This window comes from Lineus longissimus, chromosome 9, assembly GCF_910592395.1.
Source record: "Lineus longissimus chromosome 9, tnLinLong1.2, whole genome shotgun sequence".
Lineage (NCBI taxonomy): Eukaryota > Metazoa > Nemertea > Pilidiophora > Heteronemertea > Lineidae > Lineus > Lineus longissimus.
The window spans coordinates 15,121,556-15,141,313 of NC_088316.1; the positions used below are offsets into that span (position 1 = coordinate 15,121,556).

The 19,758-nt window shown below is 40.0% G+C and overlaps 1 protein-coding gene across 3 annotated transcripts in view; it reads right to left on the minus strand.

The window, feature by feature from the left end:
• LOC135493197 (protein Fe65 homolog) overlaps positions 1-19,758 on the minus strand; it is a 152,247-nt gene that overhangs the window by 126,691 nt on the left and 5,798 nt on the right. The window contains exons 1-3 of one of the 3 annotated variants that reach the window (XM_064780271.1): positions 15,619-16,863; positions 3,451-3,492; positions 244-274 (exon numbers count right to left, since the gene is read on the minus strand). The gene's annotated coding sequence lies outside the window, so the exon portion shown is untranslated. Of the gene's footprint in view, positions 1-243; positions 275-3,450; positions 3,493-15,618; positions 16,864-19,758 lie in introns of those variants that run through there. The other 2 variants (XM_064780272.1, XM_064780273.1) reach the window with 2 other exon arrangements.

Below are 19,758 nucleotides of genomic sequence, written 5' to 3' on the forward strand. Positions count from 1 at the left end.
ACTTTGCCCAGTAACACAGTCTTGATATAAAGAACTTAAGCCAGGCAACAGCTTCATGCTGGCATGAGTTCTTCAAAACCAAGGAGTTCCATCACTTCTCCCTTGGACTGTATCTCCTTCAATGAGTAGTGAACTCAGACGCCCTGGATTGGGTCAATTTCCAATAAAGGTGCTAAATGAATACTGTGGGGCACTAACAACATTAGCACGAAGGGAGATTGACATGAGATTTTTCACACTTACCTGCTCCTTGGCCGTTCTTGATGAAGTTAGTCTGAAAAGGCAAAAGAGCAGAAAGAACATGAATCTCACATCTTCTTTCCACAGATAAGTCTGCAACAATACCAAAGACACAACTGTCAAGACAAGGAAATTATCATTACTAACGTCCATCAGGGACTTTTGATCGATTATGGTTTAACCAATCAACAACCACTTTCCAATCACAACTATCACGTGGTCATGGCAACCACATAGGTCGCAGCACGGCTATGACACAGGTCGCAGCACCAAAAATTACTCATTTAAGGAACGCTTAGTAACACAACTGCCATGCCAGGATGATAGAAAAGATCATTACCGAAATCCCACTATCCCAGACTGATTGCTAATGCAACTCCCCTGCCTTCCACTAATACAATGAGATGAGTTTTCCTGCCATTCCCAAACAAAGGAGACCATTATCAGAAATTGGTATTTCACAGAGATCGATCGACTTGACAGTCGGGATCAGCAAGACAGATGTCTACATTTTGTATGCCTAATTGATAGAGCGAAAGGCTTTTGTGCTTCTGTGGAAAGCGATTTAATTTGAATTTTAGTCCATGAAATTTGGAAACATTTACAAAAATATTGCAAACTTCATTGTCAACATAAAGCAACAAATGGGTCTTGTGCATCTTGACACATGTGGTTCCGAGATTGCAGTGAAGTGCTGCCTGTAAGGATGGGACAGGACTATGGAGTGTGGTGGTGTGCGAGTTGAGGCATCTATCTGTCAAGCCAGGGGTTGTGGTTTCGAACCACTCCCTTCATCTTCACTGCTCAGACAAGGCTGCGCCCAGACACGCACCTCAATATTATCATTTAATCCAAGCCGCCTTATGGCTTCCGAGACAATTTATTACATTAGCATCGGTCATAAATCATGGGTATCATCTGATGTATATACAGAATCAATAAGATGGTTTATGTTATGGCTGAATCACCTCAACAGGTCATGGAATGGTTGTGTCTCGGCATAATCAGTTAATGGATTTAAAGAATGCGTAGTTGGCAACTTTAAGTCTGCGAGGTAACTGCACATTTTTCATTTTACTGTGGTGATTGAGAAAATACTGCCGCTACACTAAGCTCCCATGCCAGTCTGTCACCTGCTTTACAAGTCTGTCACCTACTTTATGATTGAGAACCATACAAGACAATAAGGTAATAAGGTGTGTCCACACACAACCTCGATATTGTCATTCCCAGTGGCCAGCTTATGGCTTTAGAGACAATTCATTACTATTAGCATTGGTCATAAATCATGGATATCATCTTTTGTATATACAGAATCAATACGATGATTTATGGTTATGGCTGAATCACCTAAACTGCTCATGAAATGGATGTGTCTGGGCATCAGGGTTTGTCTGGCGTTTGAAACATGGTTACATCTGCAGCATTTTCTCTCTTAATCAAGCTCAGCCACCAGGACTTTTAAACATGGTCTTCAAGACAACAGTTGGAAACAACAAAGCATCAAATCGATACACAGAGATATAGAGGGAATTTCTTTTTTTCTACCTATGCCAGCAAATTGAGTCATTTGCTTCCATCGAGTTCACATGACGCCAAGAAGTAATTTCCCACTGCCATCGGATAGGAAATAACTCAATCACAAAACATGTGGTGAAAGCCTGATAAACAACCTGACAATGAAAGAGCTCTTGACCACATATCCGGGGAGGGGAGGGGAGTGCCCATGATAGAGAGGACGTCCTGCTAACAGAGGAGTCTGCTCAGGGAGCTCCCACTGTATGCCTTAATTGCCTGGTGAGTCGTGACTCCTCAGATAAACCAAAGTTTGGTTCTTGCGCATTTCAGAGCATCGCCTGATAACAACAGCGTATTGCAATATTACAATTGTGAAAAATGCAAAATTGAAATGTACGAGACTATTTCCTGCTTCTTAGTTCTTTGTCATTCAAGAACAAGGCAGCTGCCTTTTGGAAAAAGAAATCGGTAGCCATGGCAACGCTGACCCAAGCAATTTGTTTGCTACATGGACGGCCCTGGGCGATACTTTTCTTTATGGCGGTTGCCGGATTAATTTCCACTATCTTGGTAATTTCTTAGAAAGGAGCAAGTGTAACCCAGAGCAACATCCAATTGGGGAAATGTACATTTGAGAGTTCCTCGGGGAAATACAAGAAATAGATGGAGGTTTTTTGTTACAGTTAGGTCTCTCCTCATTCATCAGGTTGTCAAGTAGATGTTACATATGAGGTAAGGTGGTACAAGAATAGCCATGGTACAATTATAGTCTCTGTATGGATCATTGTGTTCTACAAGCCGTGTAGGAATAGGCCATTTTAACACCAACACTGAGTAGATATACTCTCCTTTCATATAAAAAGACTATACTTCCGAATTTTCTAGCCAAGCCAAACTAGACATATGCACATGGTCATTTGAAACAATTCAACTTATTCAATGGGGATTTACAAAGGCAGGGTGACACCAAGTGGCCCGATGGTCATATCAAGCCCTTGACCAGGAGGTGGTCATGCCAATGCCAGTTAATGAACAAGTCTTAGATCTGTGTACCTAGAATATCAAGATTCTTCCCTTTCTAACCATCCCTCTCAGTGATGCAACAATGGCAATTGGCCTTACCAAAGAGGGACCACTGATAGTATGAACCGAAATGTCAAGCCATGGCCCTCATTGCTCGATGTCATCTCAAACATTCTCAAGCCAATCTCTCACCAAGTCTTAGATCTGTGTACCTAGAATATCAAGATTCTTCCCTTTCTGACCATCCCTCTCAGTGATGACATCAATGGCAACTGGCCTTACCAAAGAAAGACCACTGATAGTATGAACCGAAATGTCAGGCCATGGCCCTTTGTCCTTGCTCAATGTCATCTCAAACATTCTCAAGCCAATCTCTCACCACAACCACACGAGACATCAACATCATACAGATGCCATTCTTTACCCATAACCCCTGAGGACATGCCACATCGATTGACGTGGTCACCCTATTTGTTGCACCACATCACCTCGGCGCTAATTATCTTGCGAGTTAATTAGTATTGATTCGTGAACAAAGATGTGGATGAATTCCGTGAACGCATGCTTGATATTGATGATTAGTTTATTAGGCGAAGGTATTCAATAATTTGTCAAAGCTCAAATGAACAGAATCTTTTGGTTTCAAAACTCCTCTTAAAATATACTAACCTTGATTTCAGTGTTCAAATGAGTTTTTGACTGACTTCAAATCTGTAAAGACAGAAGAGGAGAAAAAATGTAAGAATTATGATTCATACAGACTTGCCACTTTTGCTCAAGGCTCGATGCCCATGCCGTTTTTAAAATTTTTAAGACCATCAAACATCCAAACGAGGACTTTTAAAGTGTGGCATGGTGATAGGGGAGAAGTCTGACATGTCGATTAGTCACGATGAACATGATTACGTTATCACCAATACCTAAGCAGCAACATATAGTCGAAAACTTTAAAGGATGAAAGATTGGCAAACAGATGGACGGACAAAGCACATGTTGACATTATCCTATAGCTTACTCAAGCCGAGGGTTAATAAGGGCCCTGAACCACATTTTCTCCGTTAATAATGTTCAATGCTACAAATTATCCAATTTCCACTACTTAATCAACAAGAAAATTGATTTCAACTGAATAATTGAACAGGTCCTCCCACTAATTATTATTTATACCCAAAAGGGAAGGAAGCAGTTTGAACTTTGAAGGTCACACAATATTAGCAATGAATCTTATTGATTATTTGCACATGATAGGAAATTGTCCAGACATATATTGATATAAATAACGGATTACATTTACGGTTACATATTTTGTATGTAGAGCAGACTTATTGATATCAGCTTGGATACTAAAGGTTAGCTTTGATATCAAATCTGGCAATCTGGGAGGGTTTTGCAAGACCAGGATATTTCCAAGCAACAACACCTTCATTTAATCACGTAACTACAACCCATAAAATATCCGTGCTTTTAGAATAGACTCATTAAATAGGGTTAATAATGGGAGTGGTACCAAAACCAAGTTTATTGATTAACATAACACAATCAATTACTGGTATAGCAGCAGCATCAGAACAAGGAAACCCATTACCATGCATGGCATCCGTTACTACACAAATTCTGCGCTAAAATATCTTCAAATATTTGATGGTTACAACAACAATGCCCAGGGATTTTATAAATAGGTGGGAGTGGACGCTGTTTTATTCTACCTGGAGCGGCCACATTCTGCAAAACTGAGGCTTTGCCAGAATGCAATGAAACCTCTCTCTAAATGAAATAACCAGAGCCACAATTACGTTCTTTTCTCACAGTCTGACAACCTCACTCAACTGCAATGAATCCCATTTCCTGAACTGAAATTTGGTCCATTGAAAGTGACAAATTCTGTGTCTGCCACATTTATATCTGAGCCAAATTTGATAAACAGTTTATTCAAAGGATTTTACTTTCCAATTTGCATCTTTTTTCTTGAAAAGTGTAAAAATTTTAATCAAATTTGGTCGCACATTACCGCACATGACTATCGATTTTAATCTGTTTTGCGAAATTACACCCAATTGCAACCCGCCAGACATGAAGTTTTTGAATCACAATAGCTACGCTTATAACAGTCAAATGTTGATAGAACCGGTTCAAGAGTACTTGGAAAGTGTCATTAATACGTCATTAATGTGTTAATGGTAACACAATCTACAGAATCTATTTCTTTGAAGTACATCAAATAGTGAACTTTCAAGCAACAGAACCTAAAACTGCTGATTTTTCACTCAACTGCGCTTCAACTGAAACCAATTTTGTCTGACTTATTTCTGGCAAAGCGGTGCCAACAGCAACATTTTCAACCAATTACCGACAAGTTAATAGGATTTGTGAAATAAAATGACATCATTCAAGCGTCCAGGAACTAATTATCAGCAGCATGTTGCTAGCGTAGCCGAGAGCAATCCGTCATGACTACACTACTATGCTGAATACATCACATTCCAGGAATTCATAAGTAGCCAGTTTAAAGCACATCTTGGCAGCAAACCTCAAACCCATCATATGAGAGAAGCTGATTTGGTCCAGTGGCCATGTCTTTACTGTTCTTTCTGTTAGTGGTGTGACCAGACACAGGGGCGGATCCAGTAGCCAGAAAATGAGGAGATGTGTGCAGAAGTTCTCATCAACACTCCTGGCGTGTTTCAAAAATGCATGGTCCATTTCAAAGATTTTTCATGAAATAGGCCAATGGAGCGGTGGAGGGAGCATCAAGTATGCCGGCCACTCCTTGCCCCACTCCTTGGATCCACGCCTGAGACAGAAGAGTATTCCCGTTGGTCCTTTGATACCCCGAGAGACCAATTAAGTATTCAGTGACCTTGTCAGGTTTCAGGACCTGCAATGACTACTGATTGTCCGAGGCTGTCTCCGACGTTTCCTATCAATCCCAAATGATGGCTGTGTGACATCCTGAAGCCATTAATCTTGATTTACCAAATCCGCCCATGGATTATCGTGAGTAAAACGGTAAGCACTAGGATGTAAAAGCAAGGCCCATTAGCAAATTTCCTTCATCCAACAGCTGGGCTTGGCTGGTCTGATAGCAATTACGATGAGGCAATGACATTGGGGGGGGGGGCTGAGAATGCATAGAGTACCAACATCACTAAGATGGCCTTGGACAGATTCACACCCCCACATCAATAACACTGAACGACGCATAATACATTTTGTCAGATAATCTTCATTTGGACTACGCTCAATCATAAATGTAAGACTCCACCATTCTCGGCAGCTCTTTCAGTCATAGAAATATCACAAATATTTTTCAAAGGTTGCACTTCTGCCTCACGTTCCATCTTCTTTCAGCGAGCTGCTATAAATGGTAACATTACTCAAACTAATTGTTCAAACCATGGCAAAAATAGAACTGACATAATATACAACAGCTTAGCAGCCTTTGTGAATAATGCATGATTTTTTATTTTCTTGTGACAGTCATGACTTTGCTTTTCAGATAAAACATCATTTCGACATGAGATGTTGTCTACATTTGCACCATAAAGTTACCATTGCTTTAGAAAAGGCAATGAAATATGATCCCAAACATCATCATTTGCCAGAGGCTGGGCTTTAGATATCACAACAACTTTCAGCAACCTGCCATGATTCCTAAATGGCACAGTTGTCCAGCTTTCTTTCTTTTGAACCGCAATGAAAATAGAAGTGACCTACAACCAGAGTGGATAATCTTCCCTCTCAGTAGGAGAGAAAGATACATGTACTCGACCTTTGGGCGAACAATGGTGATAGTTGGCATTTTCTTTAGTTGTCAAGACACTGGGAGATGCGGTTAAGCCTTCCCTTGTGGATTGAGCAAAGATTTATTGTCAATTTCTCCCGTGCTCCGAGAACACTGAGTCTGGTTCTCTCACAATGTCCTCCCTGAGGTAATATCTGTTACAATCCATTGTCGTTGTGTCTGCCTCATAGCTTTACACTTCAAACTATGGGTGGTTTCTCGCCCTTGATTCAAAACTTCGAAACAGCAGTATCAAATTGCTGTGACCATAGGGAATCAACTCTTTAAGAAATGGCTGCCAGTTCACATAACTTGTTGTGGTCAGAGACAAGAGATACCAATTTGGGTCTGTTCTTTCACTTTATATGAAACCGCATCATCCAAGATGCCAGTGCCATTAAATATTCAATAAGAGATAGATGCCATATCCTTTGATAAGTGGTTAGAACAAGAGTGAGGAGAAACTGATATCTGCCAGGACAACAGCACTGGCTTCTCAGAAACGCCATAGACTGGGCACCATTGTGGCGACATGAATCACTGTGCCATAATTGTCATCAACTAGAAATGGCAGTGATCATACACACTAATGCATACAAACAAAGAAGAGACTGGATCTATTTGTGAATCTGAAATTCAAGATATTCTAGAAGCTGCTTGGTCATTGGATGGGTGCGAGTTCTGCACTCACTTGCCCAGATGGCTCGCAATGTTGGAATCAAATGAAATAGAAAGTATGCAACAGCTTACGGCTACAGAGAACAGCAATTATCCGGTATATTGCAACAAGAATAGAATACGGTGCACCAGTCGATGATATCATTTGCATGCAACCCGATATCTTCACAACTAATCAGCATTTTCCACTCGGCGCACTAACGATCGGGCCACACCCTTTTCAGCTTATCTCTCGATTGTATGCCACAAAGAAACAAGATACGCTTCAGTTAACATAGAAAGATAATTCTCACCAATCACCTTTGCATGGCTGACTAAAATTTGCTGCACACAGACAACTAAATATTGATAATGGTGAACAGCATCAGTTGTGACCAAGCTCGCGCACAAGTTCTACATTTGGTTATTCAAAACCCCTTTATCTTCCCAGCCCTAACATCATTTTCAGACTTTTGCATCGATTAATTTTTTCCAATGGGTGCATCTTCCGATGATAAAACCATTAAGTTAAATATTTCACACACCCAAAGTCTGTGATCATATGCCTCCTCTGAAAATAATAGGCAGGCAAATATAACAGAGTTTATTTTTGCATCAGAAACCCACAACAACTATGCCATTAACTTCCATACTAAAATATCCTTTGATACCTGCCACACTTTGCCAACATCACAACTCTAAAATTACAAATAAACAACTACCAAATGCTCCACTACAACATCAAACAGAGTTATCAAGTGCGCTCTCACATGCCTCAAAAATAAAAGATACGAGAGTATTCCAGTTTCTCGCTTGTTTTATATTTTGCTATTCAAATTTACCCTGGATTTGAGAGAATTTCTGGCAGCAGTTTAAAATCTGATCCGTGTGATTCCGAAATTCTTTCATTTCCTCATCTCCTGATATTTCATCACCTGATGCAAAACTTTGCTAATGCACTTTACCTTTCAAAAACTTGCCTGTGGTAATCCTTGGATCAGTTTCAAAAGTGTTGTCATCAGATAATTTTTTAATGTTTGTGTATGGATATTTATAGGAAGGAGAAAAACCTATGTAGATTGAGAAAAGGAACATGCATCTATTAAAGTTACACACATTGATGCTATGAGGGCTGCCATGCCAACACGCTATTCTAAGGACAATGAGAAGCTTTCCATCCAAAAACCCAATAACTCGAGGATAAAATTAATCTGCCTTATTTGAAATCATACACCGTACCCGACACAACCCACAATAACAAATGTCTTTGCTTGAATAAGGCCTAAAGGGACAACTCAAAGGTCACGAGACATTGTAGGAGCTAAAAGGTTCCTCATTTTAGCATGATTGACCTTTTCTTTGGCTTTGAAATCAACAGCAAAACCTCTATAACTAATCTTTTTAACCAGACATTCTCAAAGACAAAGAAACCTGATTCCATTGAGTTTTGACTCCGCAGAGAGAAACCCGGACCAAAGGACGCCACTGTGACAAGAAATCCCACGGCCCCTAAACCAGAATTCTCTCAGCAAGTCGACTTGGATACTGAAACGGCTGTCTAGCGTGCATCTTGAACATTCCAAATGCTGACGAAGAAGAAAGACTCAAATTCTTGGCCAGGAAGACTAATTCATAGCAATTTCTCAGACTTGGAGTATCCAGACTGGGACTATCAAGCCCACAACCATCTCCACCTTCCGGCTAAACTGTCTCTTCCTTCAGACATTATCACCATCTTTGGATCTCAGAACACTTTGAAACCGACACTTCAGGCACAGAATATAACCGTGGAATGCTACTTTGTGTCCAGATTCTGTCAATATCATCCAGATTTATGATTCCAATTCTATCCCAGGGTGCTGGACATTTCTTCCTGATGTTTGCTCCTCTTGTCTTTGGATCGACCACTTGAAATAGAAGGCCTCAGGGATCCAACTTGCTGTTGATTTCAAGTCTATAGAACTCCTTCAGAGAATCGAAGAATTTGATTTTAAGTTTGAATCCAACTATGATCATACATGATTGGAATCAAATTCTGACCTCAAGAAATCTGATCATTCCCTTGTTGATTCCTTTCTGTTCTTTTTTTCCATCCATCATAATACTGTATGGGTATTTGCAGCCCCCAAGGTTGGTATGACCTTGGTAGCTGTTCAAAGCCACATTTCATGATGTAATTAGACCCAGGGGGAATTTAATTTGATAATCTTTCATTCTTAATGAGCATTCTAGTGACAAGCCTGTTAACATTTCATGCCGATAATTTTACACAGGAGTAACCACGTTTCTCTTAAATTTCTTGAACAACATACAGGCTAGCCTGAAAAAGGAAATAAATCATTTCTAATCGATCATCTACACATGGGTTTCAGGTCAACTTCATAAAGTACATGTACATTTCTAAAAGTACATGTAAGACAAAGCAAATAGTGTTTTGCACCCAATATTTGCGATGTTTATGGCAGAACTTTGATATTTAGCTAAACCACATCAATCCCCCCCCCATCAGATCTCACCCTCTGCAGGCATAGAGCACGTCAGTTACACATTACTACCACCATTCAGAACATCCATAGACTGTCAATTACATAAAAAATCGATGGATAGAATATAATTTCGTTTCATAAATCCTGACGCAGCCACATGGAACAATTTTATTGGACGCCACGGAGCGGAATGACAAGTTTTACTTGGAAAGTGACGGATATTGATGCCATAAACAAAGTGGGTAGATCAGGGTAAAACAGCCTGTTAAAGATTTAATAAGATTAGGTTATTAAAGTGCATCTGCAAATAAGTGCAATTTTCAGCTTTGAAATCTGAATATTTTTTATCATGTACAGCACTTGCTTTTATTGCTTTTCTTATTCAACAATAGTGAGTATAAATGTTCTGTATCACATTTTAGGGGTAAGTCATAAGCCAATTATACTCGATCGACAGTCACATTTTGTATTGTAAATTTCACACCATGAGGTGTCATAAAAAGCATTCCAACCAATAGTAATATCTTGAATAGAATCAAACACCAATGAGAAACGTATCTTCTTTGTAGGCCAGAGTCTACGTTGTCTACATACAAGACATTCCCAGCACCCCAAACACACAAGATACAGCTAATAGCAAAACCAATTATTTGCCAAATGATACTCAGCTACATGGTAATGAAATTCTCCACCATTACTGTTATGATTGAGCAGCCTGGCAGCCATCATGCGTGTTTGATATGTAACATCCTTCCACAGTTCTATGTAACGATAGAATATGTATTACAGATCATTTGATGGCAGGGTGAGAGATTATTTTCATCCGTGAACGCGATCGCAATTGCTTTGTTTTCATCCGTGATGGTATTTTGATGTTATATCAGCATTCCTATACTTCTAATGCCGACATTCTCAGGCTTTCTCCTGGGTGAGAGCCAAGAATTTATCTTTTGTTCCGCCTAATTGCCTTCTATACAAAAGGATGCCTACCTTTAAGATTGTTCTTCATCTCTTTTACTTAAACGTTATATCAAGTATTAAAGGATTGATGAAAAAGACTTGCTATTAAGCGAGACTATCTTGTTTTCCAATGAAGTCAAACATGGTCTTCAGAATACATAATTTATGAAAGTCTGTCCAGCAAAACTGCCTTAAGGTTCCTAAATCAAGACATCTCCATTAAAGAGAGACTAAACAGGAGCAAGATAGGACAGATTAAGTTCAGAAAAGTGACCAATGTGTGTCTCCACTACCTGACAGTCAATCACATTCTCCACACAATCTCAGCATGTATCATTCGAGGAAGATTTTTATCAACTAGTCACACCTGACCCAGTCACTCCTGCCTATAGTCTCACTTAAATGCAAAAGACGGATAACTAGATGACTTTTTTAATATGTCAACCCCTGTAGCGGTTCGATCATCAGCGTTCACTGGCTTAAAAAGTTCCATCAGGTTTTTTTAAGTCAATTGGACTTTTTAAGTAGGTAAATCAACGGAACGTGCCATATGTTACCATCAAAGGTATGGTTCAATTGATTAGCCAGCTCTCAGGTATTTTAGCTTTAAAGTCAGGCACACTAGTTCTTTCAACAAATTATCACTGCTTCGGGCCAAGACAACAAATTAAGGATGAGAGTCGGGGTTGTTAAATCAATTCAGTTTTTCTTTGCTCACCTGCTACAGAGAATTTAAAGAGGAATTTTATTACGGCTCAGGTTGGACAGCTGAAATGAAAGTCCGTCTTCTTCTTCTTCTTCTTGCTCCTCTTCTTCCACTGAGGAGTTTGTCTTCTTTTGCTTGACACTACAAACAGACACAGGACAACAAGCTCCACACTGAGCAGACGTTACCAAAGAGAGCAGGTCACAGCCCTCAGATATTTTCAAACATGCAAATCTAAAGACCCACAGCGCAACACCCACAACTGTTTACGAATTCCATGTCGATTTACACGAAGTTCGAGAGCACGTCTGAGTTAATTGCCAATGCTAATAGATGACTAGAAAATTATTGATGAGGTTTCCTTGTCATTCATTCAATCGGCTGGTCAAGACGCCACTAGAATCGTAAATAAGGTCGGAGCAGACGGAGAGACAGCGGCAGACAATCAGAGTTGCAATATGATTAGATGTTGCGCATAGAACAGGCGACTGGTACGGCACAGGTTTTTCATTCATGATGATTTGTGTACGAATGGGGGACAACTCAGCCGGATTAGGTTGGAATCAGTGCCACACAGGAATTAGCATAGTGCGCAATGTTAAGTCACATGATTGCCACTGGCTTCACCAAGCTGCCATCCTATAGGCTGGAGCTAGTGGGTCAACCTCCACAAATTAGCAATTCATGTTTCCGCTGCTTGAAATGGGCATGTTAGACAAAGAGGCATGCCTGAAGCCTTGCGCCGGGTTTGAACCAGGGTCCCTAGACTGCTAGCCTTGTCTACCCACTAGACCACACTTTTCAACCTTACACTGTCGGATTTACTTGCAACACTCAGTATTGTCTGACCTGTAACCAATTATGGCAGTGATATTAGACTAACCATGTTAAAGAGGTTGAATAGCGCCTCCAGAAGCAAGCAACAGCGCCACCCGTAGCAGAAATAAGAACTGCTTAGTGACGTCATGGTTTCCATATACGGCATCTCATTTGCATATTTTTACAACCTTATTTACTACGAGTTATAAATATGCCAGTAGCACGTGGATCATGCCGGGCGGCGCTGTCAGGTGTTTCCACTATGGGTTACATAATCGGCTACAAAGAGCCCAGTGTTCTAGTAAATGAAGTTAGCAATGATAGCGAAAGAATGTTAGTGTATGTTACGCAGTCAATAGCGATAGTAGTGAGTTGGAGAGAGGAGAAAATGGAAAATGGAGAGAATAGTAGTATGGATTTCGAGTCCCAAGAAGAAACTTTGCAAAGTTTTCATCAAACTGATAATCATATTCCTTCCTTCTCTGTCTCCAACAATTAAAAGTTGCTGCAGTCAGCCTGATGCGTTTATCCGCGAGCGAATCGACGAGACAAGCATTTTTCAAGCATCCGAATGGTACCTTACAGATCCGCAAGGGGCGCGTTACCGAAAATGTTGCAAAAATCAATAACGTGATCGTAAATATTGTCATATTTTTCAAAATGAGAGTATGTAAATGATACGCAGACGGTAAACCAATGAAAGGCCAGTATCTATTGAACCTTACAAGTGATTTGGGGGCCTTGAAACTCCTTATATTTATCAATGAAACCTTATTCCCGCCTAAGGTTTTGACCGGGCCGTCCAAAACTCCCCATTTTTTGGCGGGCCATTCCCTTTAATATTCATTCCTGACAAACAATATTTACCTGCTGACAGCATAATTTTCAGAGTAATATCGACCTTAAAACCGACAGAAATGTGTATCATATTACAATTTGTGTAGTGTCACAATTGCTATGGAAATGAATGAATACCGTCAACCCTTGCATGAATATTTGATTCATCAAATCAAACCACTAGTCCAGAGTTGGTGAAAGTCTCACTAGAATGCTTCCACTCTGGTTACTTATTTATTCGAGGGATATTAGCTAGTGTGGAAGTCGAGACCTACTTTCACAGGCAAGTTTATATTCACAAAGGCAAAATGCATCATGAATGTTGTAAAAACTCAATCCGCTATTCCCATGAACAGAAAATGACACCATTATCAGAACCACAGACCAACACTTTCATCAACTGAGATCGCATGGGACGGGTTTGGTTGTCTGCCGTGTTGAAAATTATGGAAGTAAAAAGTTGCGTGAGCCATTCAGGAATTTGCTGATTGGACTATGAAGCTGGCTAAGCGACAAAACTATTTCATGTTTTTGCCGTTGGTTGTCGCAAGGGAAGACAGGATAAGTGCTCGAAGTGTACCACGCAATTATAAATCGTATCAACTCATAAAAGTTTGCCACAAATGCCACAGGAGGGAATGAGCCAAAGAAAGAAACAACAAAAATATGACCACATTGTCACTATCAAGGAAGCATGTTGGCCATGGTAGTGAGAACTATCAAGAACAATAATGTTATGATGATGAAGCCTTATTTCCTAAATTAATGCCATCGAGAATGGACGATATTAGCCTGATCTGCTTACACGAAAACATGTCATTAAGAGGATCATTCGACAAGAAACCCTAAGCCTGTTATTATTCTCAGAAGGAATTTCTACAACCGTAGGATTGAACACCACGAATAACAATGCGGGGAAAAAAAGTAGCAACTTCTTGAGAGAGGCGTAATGAAGGAAGGTGTCATTCTATACTCGGAAAGATATGAGGCGGCATTTTCTATGATCTTGAGAAAACGGCCAAACTTAGTTACCGAAGCTGATGTGGACAGACTCTCCTGTAGTGTAACTCACAAGTCTGTCCTTAAAGTATGGCAAATGTGATGATGTTATTGTCCCTTTAAACACATCTAATTTTCCCGATACTGCACTTTGGTAGGCATAAGTAGTTAGCATACACAAGACAACAACAGTGATCATGCATGTATTCATTTCATATTGATATTGACATGCAGCCAAAACATGACAAAATACAGTAGCCGTGAACATGTGAACATGATACGATATTGAAGCAATAATGGTTCACATCCTTACAAAACTGGCTGCTGTTAGCGCGTACATGAATAATGATAAAATGTTACTTCCACCACCATTAGCGACGGTGTGTGTGGGATGCAAGTTCATCAATGTATCACAACAAAGCGTTTGCATATTTTTCAAATTTTTTACCTTGCCTGCATAGCAGAGATAGAAGGCATGTGCAAGAAACGTCCTTAATCGTATCCATTCGTTATAGCTTTTTAACATGATAATTGTTTTTTATGCTGAATTTAGACCCAACTTGAAATATACTCAATACTGTAGACCCCCCCCCTTATGTCTGTCTAAAGGCTTAGGAATGGGGCAAATACGTCAGACTAGTTCTTGTCCTCATCATCCAGAGCAATGACAGTATAACACCTCTTACCCACCAAACAAAACCTGCATTTATTTTCTGCTTCTCAGGTTAAAATATCGGGGCTTTGATATGTATCAATAGATTCTTGTTTGCTACCTGTGAACACGGCATGCTCTGAACTCTCACAGGAATGGGGCTTGTACCTTTATCTACCGTGATCAATGTTGCAAACCATCAATATCAAAATGCAAACTTGCAGATCTGCAACTAGACCATGAACTGGAAAATAGACCAAATAGCTGCGGTCTTGCTGATAAACATTGCTGAAACATTAGAGGCTCAGCTACATTACATGCTCGATGGGGCTTACACCTTCACCCATAACACTCTAAGTTAGTAATACAAGCCATCAGGATCATAACATCTTAGAGATGCTTACAGAACACACATAAGGCTATCAATAAGAAGACTGGCTGAGAACCTCGTCAAAAGAATGTTGCCATGGTGCATATAGTGCTTTAAACCTTGCCCCTCCCCCCACTCAAATCCGTTAAGGAGAACCAGTGCTCGTATGAAAATGACCTCAATCTTGGGGACAACTGAATTTTCACCTCCTATCTTGGGACTGGGAAATTTATTTTGCTGGAAGCTGGTTTGAAGGAACAAAGAACACATAACACTGACTGCTTTTTCCTTTAACACGTTTCTTATGCCAAAGTTGCCTTTTTCATGCCAACATCAAGGACATTTTGTTTAACTCATCACCTTGAATGATGGACCTCTTTTAAAAACATGCAAGTGTTGCACAACATGACCAACATCCAGCCTGTGATAAACAACAACACAAAACCTGACATTTGTAATAGCTTGGAAACCTGCCAGCATGACGTTGCCTCAACATTACTTTTCAGTAGAAGATGAAAAACTCCTTTACTTCTCGATTCATTCCGTGTTATGAGAAAAATTGATACTCACCAAATGAGGACAGAGTATCCACAATGCAATGTTCCAACCAACAATTGAGGCTAAAATGTTTCGAAATATCTTCACAAACTGAGCTAGAACACGAAATCCTTAATGTAGTATTTATGTACGATCTGCTCACAAACAATATCGCGGAATGGAAATCCCGTATGTTTTGGCACCAAGCAAGAAATGTACTCAGTGAATCTCAATCTCCAGAATGCAATCCACTTCAGCATCAGTTATGAGACTAAAACAAACCTTAGCTTTACGAATTATTCATCCAGACTGCTTATGTCAAAATGCCAGTTCCCGCTTGAAAGAATCTTTAGACTCGACTGCTTCTGCTACAGTACAATGTACACATTGGCATCAATGCGGCAAAACACTTTTCTTTTCACTATCTATTGAATTCAATGTACTTGTGTACAGTACCAAGATTTCACATAGATTTTGACACAACAAGCGAGCTTTTTAGATTTAACAGAAATTTTTGTTCAGACTTAAGTCAAAGAATTGGCAGACCTTTCTGTGTAGTTCTACACATTGTTTCTTCGATGACCATGTATATTTCTTTCTACTGGCAAGATCTTTGGCAATATCAAGATCTCATACGGTCATGTGCAGACAAAATCCCGGATAAGATTCCAAAGTTCTCTTTGCACTCTAGAGCAATTCCTTCAAATGAAATGGATAGAAAACCTCACAAATCAAATTTTCAAACATTCAGATCCGCAACCAGATATGAAACTATGATTCCTGATTAGACTGAAGCAATCCAAATTGGATCTTGTCTGAAATCCTAGCCACAGAAACTATTCTATGAAATCTTCATTGAATGAACAATCCAGTGTATTCATCAGACACGTATTTGATGATATCCTGCTGCCAGATCCAAAATCCAAATTCAAAGATCCAATATCGTTTATCCAGAGTTCTAGACGATAACCACGAATCTCTGTTTTGGCAATGCAATGCAAATCAGAGCTGGTGTCTACAATCCATCACTCTCGTGAACGACTGGCAATGCTCTCCGCTAAAGCTCGAGAGCAGAATCTCCTTACCGATTACCTGAGCGCGGGGAGACTCACGACACAATCAACCATCGCCTAGGCAACCGACTAACGATGCGAGAGAAAAAAATATGCGGATTTTTGCGAGATTTGGTGTTGTGTGCAATCGTTTTGAGTATTCATATGATAATATAAGCTTCCTGATCACAGGAATGTTTAGATTTATACCAAATCGGAATCATCTGTAAACATGCCGCTGTTTTGCATGCAGTGTTTCTATATCAGAAGCATCTGAGGAATAATTTTCAACATGAAATCGAAATGACTTCACAAAACGAACAACCGTGCTTCAAAATAGCAATCCTGGTTTATATTTCTTCCAGTGAGTTTTCCTTGAAAGCATTCGTATTTGAGAGTGGACGTACTGCACTCTGTAGCAAGTGTAATTGTGAATCTTGGAAAATATTGATTTGGGGCCGTTAGTCTTCGCTGCCGCGTCGTAAACTTGGCAACACGCCACAAGTGCTGACGAGTAAAATAATCAGGGGATTATGGTGCGTGAAAATATGTGAATGAGAGTCTGGATAATGAATGAGGTGGCCAATAGCATGCGGGTGATTTCGAGTTTGACATGTTTCGTCTTAATCAGGTCTGAAGGGTTAGCGTTAGGTTACGCAATGACATAGCTCCTATTGAATTGCGGATAACCCTCAACGGAAACAAAATCTTATTCGATCGAATCCGAAATCAATAAGCGAACCCACGAATGCAACTTCACGAATGAGGGCAGTGACAGTTTATACCAATATTGGGTCAAGTAGTTCAGATGGTTTACCATGAACTGTATGAATGTCTGGAAGAAACTGCTGAAGCCAACTCTCTTTCAAGCAGCAACTCTATTCATGTGGCAATTCTCTTTGTGTGACAATTCCCTTTCCAGTGGCAGTTCTCTCTTCTTGTTGCAAGGGAATGCTCTTTCCCAAGGCGCCAATTCTCTTTCCGATTTGGCAGTCGCAACAATGAGAAAAACAACTATTGGTAATCACAAAGCAACAGTAAGAAACAATTCAATACCCCCCCCCCCCCCCAAATGACTCATCCCTTATTTATGCCTTCCACAACGAAACCTACTTTCAAATCTACCATTTCAATTACCACGAGAATGAAAATCAATCTAAAAACCTGTCAATCAACTGAACAACACTATCACCATTAGGAGATTAATATTTCCACAATAAACCTCGGCATTGAGAATTCGAGACTAGCCAATAATGTCATACGCAACACAAAGGGGTTACCATGGAAAAAAATTGAAATTTATTCATTTCTAAATTGCTTTCAATTTACAACGGAGCCTCCACGTGACTAATCTGTCAGTTGAATCGCTCGTTAACATGACTTGATGCTGATGAACACTAGCGTGCATTGGATAGGTCATACCATGGGAAATCATTTTAGTCATGTCTTACTTCTAATCACAGAAAAGATATCAAGAGCATACGTCACGGAATCTGCCGATATCAAGTAGTGGTTTTTTTTCATTTGGCAACAGTCTGCTTTGTACCATACTGGTTATGTTGAATATCAGTTGGGTTTCAATTTTTAGCTATACCCGAGCATACCCTGCTAACTGTGTGGCCCAGCAATTATGAGCATTTACTGCATATGTTTCAAATGAGAGCTTTCCTTCTCCTGGACTGTTTCCTGACCTCTCCAAGTTTGGCCATAATCTGCTTTGTACGCTTAGTACCATACTGGTAATATTGAATACCGTAGGCTTCTGATTTTCATCCACACCACCAAGGCTAGCCAGACCCTGCTAGCTGAGTGGCCTTTTATGCACGTTTACAGCAGGTTTCATACCCCAGCACTCCTTCTCCTAGACTGGTGCCTGACAAAGGCTTTGGAGTCAATCTCCCTCATCTTTGCAACAAGACCGCCCTTCTTCTTGTAAAAATGGACAATCCGTTGACAAGCTAATCTATACTTACTCAAAAGTTAACCATCGTATCAGTGAAGGCCAAAAGTCAGCCACATTTTCGAAATGACATCAAGTACTCTCATTCAAATCAGAATCATTTCTGATTGGAATGGCTTACTTCATATCAAAATTGCCTGGTTAAGAACTAGATCAATACGATCTATACATTTCTGATATTATCCTGCCGGCAGCATAACACATGTGCCACGACCGATAGAAAGTTTTTCCGAACGAGTGGTCGCGGAGCGGAAATGAGACAAGAGATTATTATTAAAGATGTTTTACCATTTGTTGACTTGGACTATTAGGATATTATTTTAGGTTGATTTTTCGCCTTTTTTTCAATAAGTGGCAAAATTAATTCACCGCAGGGGATTTTATTGAGTTCATGTTATCAACGAGCGGTTCTTGCAAGCTCATTTTGAAAGTGAGTCAAGTGTATTTCCATTTCTAGTAGTAAGTGTACAAACTCGAACACTCTGGATATTACACCGCCACATCTCGTTATTAGATGCACTCTTCAGTCATAAAGGAAAACTAATTAGACTCTAACTCCCTTAATGTATAATTCCTCCTTCGCTATCATTTGATGATATAAAATATCATCTCGGTACCTCCCCAGGGGTATTGCCAACCTTTGAGTTGATGATGAGTCGAACTGAGCCCCTAATAAAGCAAATTATCGAGACTACCCTAATTAGCGACATACTATTTTGGCCTAATTGGCAGTTAGATGAGTCTCTTATGGAGGTTGCTGGAAGGTATGTTCGTTGATATTGAAACAAGATGAGGTATCATTTTGATTATAGTTTGATACCAAAATTCACGCGCATGGAGTCCAGCAGAGGTCATCTGAACTTTCCCTTCATTGCTTTCCTTCCATCCAATTTGCCTCCCAAATTTCATCTTGTCCAGACTCCCTGGACCATCATCTCGCACTCCATCCTCATGATTGACAAATCAGCTTCGACACGACAAGAATGCATCGGAAATTAGTCTCATCTCCATGACGTACTTTTGATTCAGATAACTCGCCGGACATGTTAGGGACCATATGGATACGACACAATCTTATCATCCTTTCATTATGATTCCTTGCACTCTAGAGTCGGAGGATATATTTTCAGTGTGGTCATGAAGACGCTCAATTACAAATTC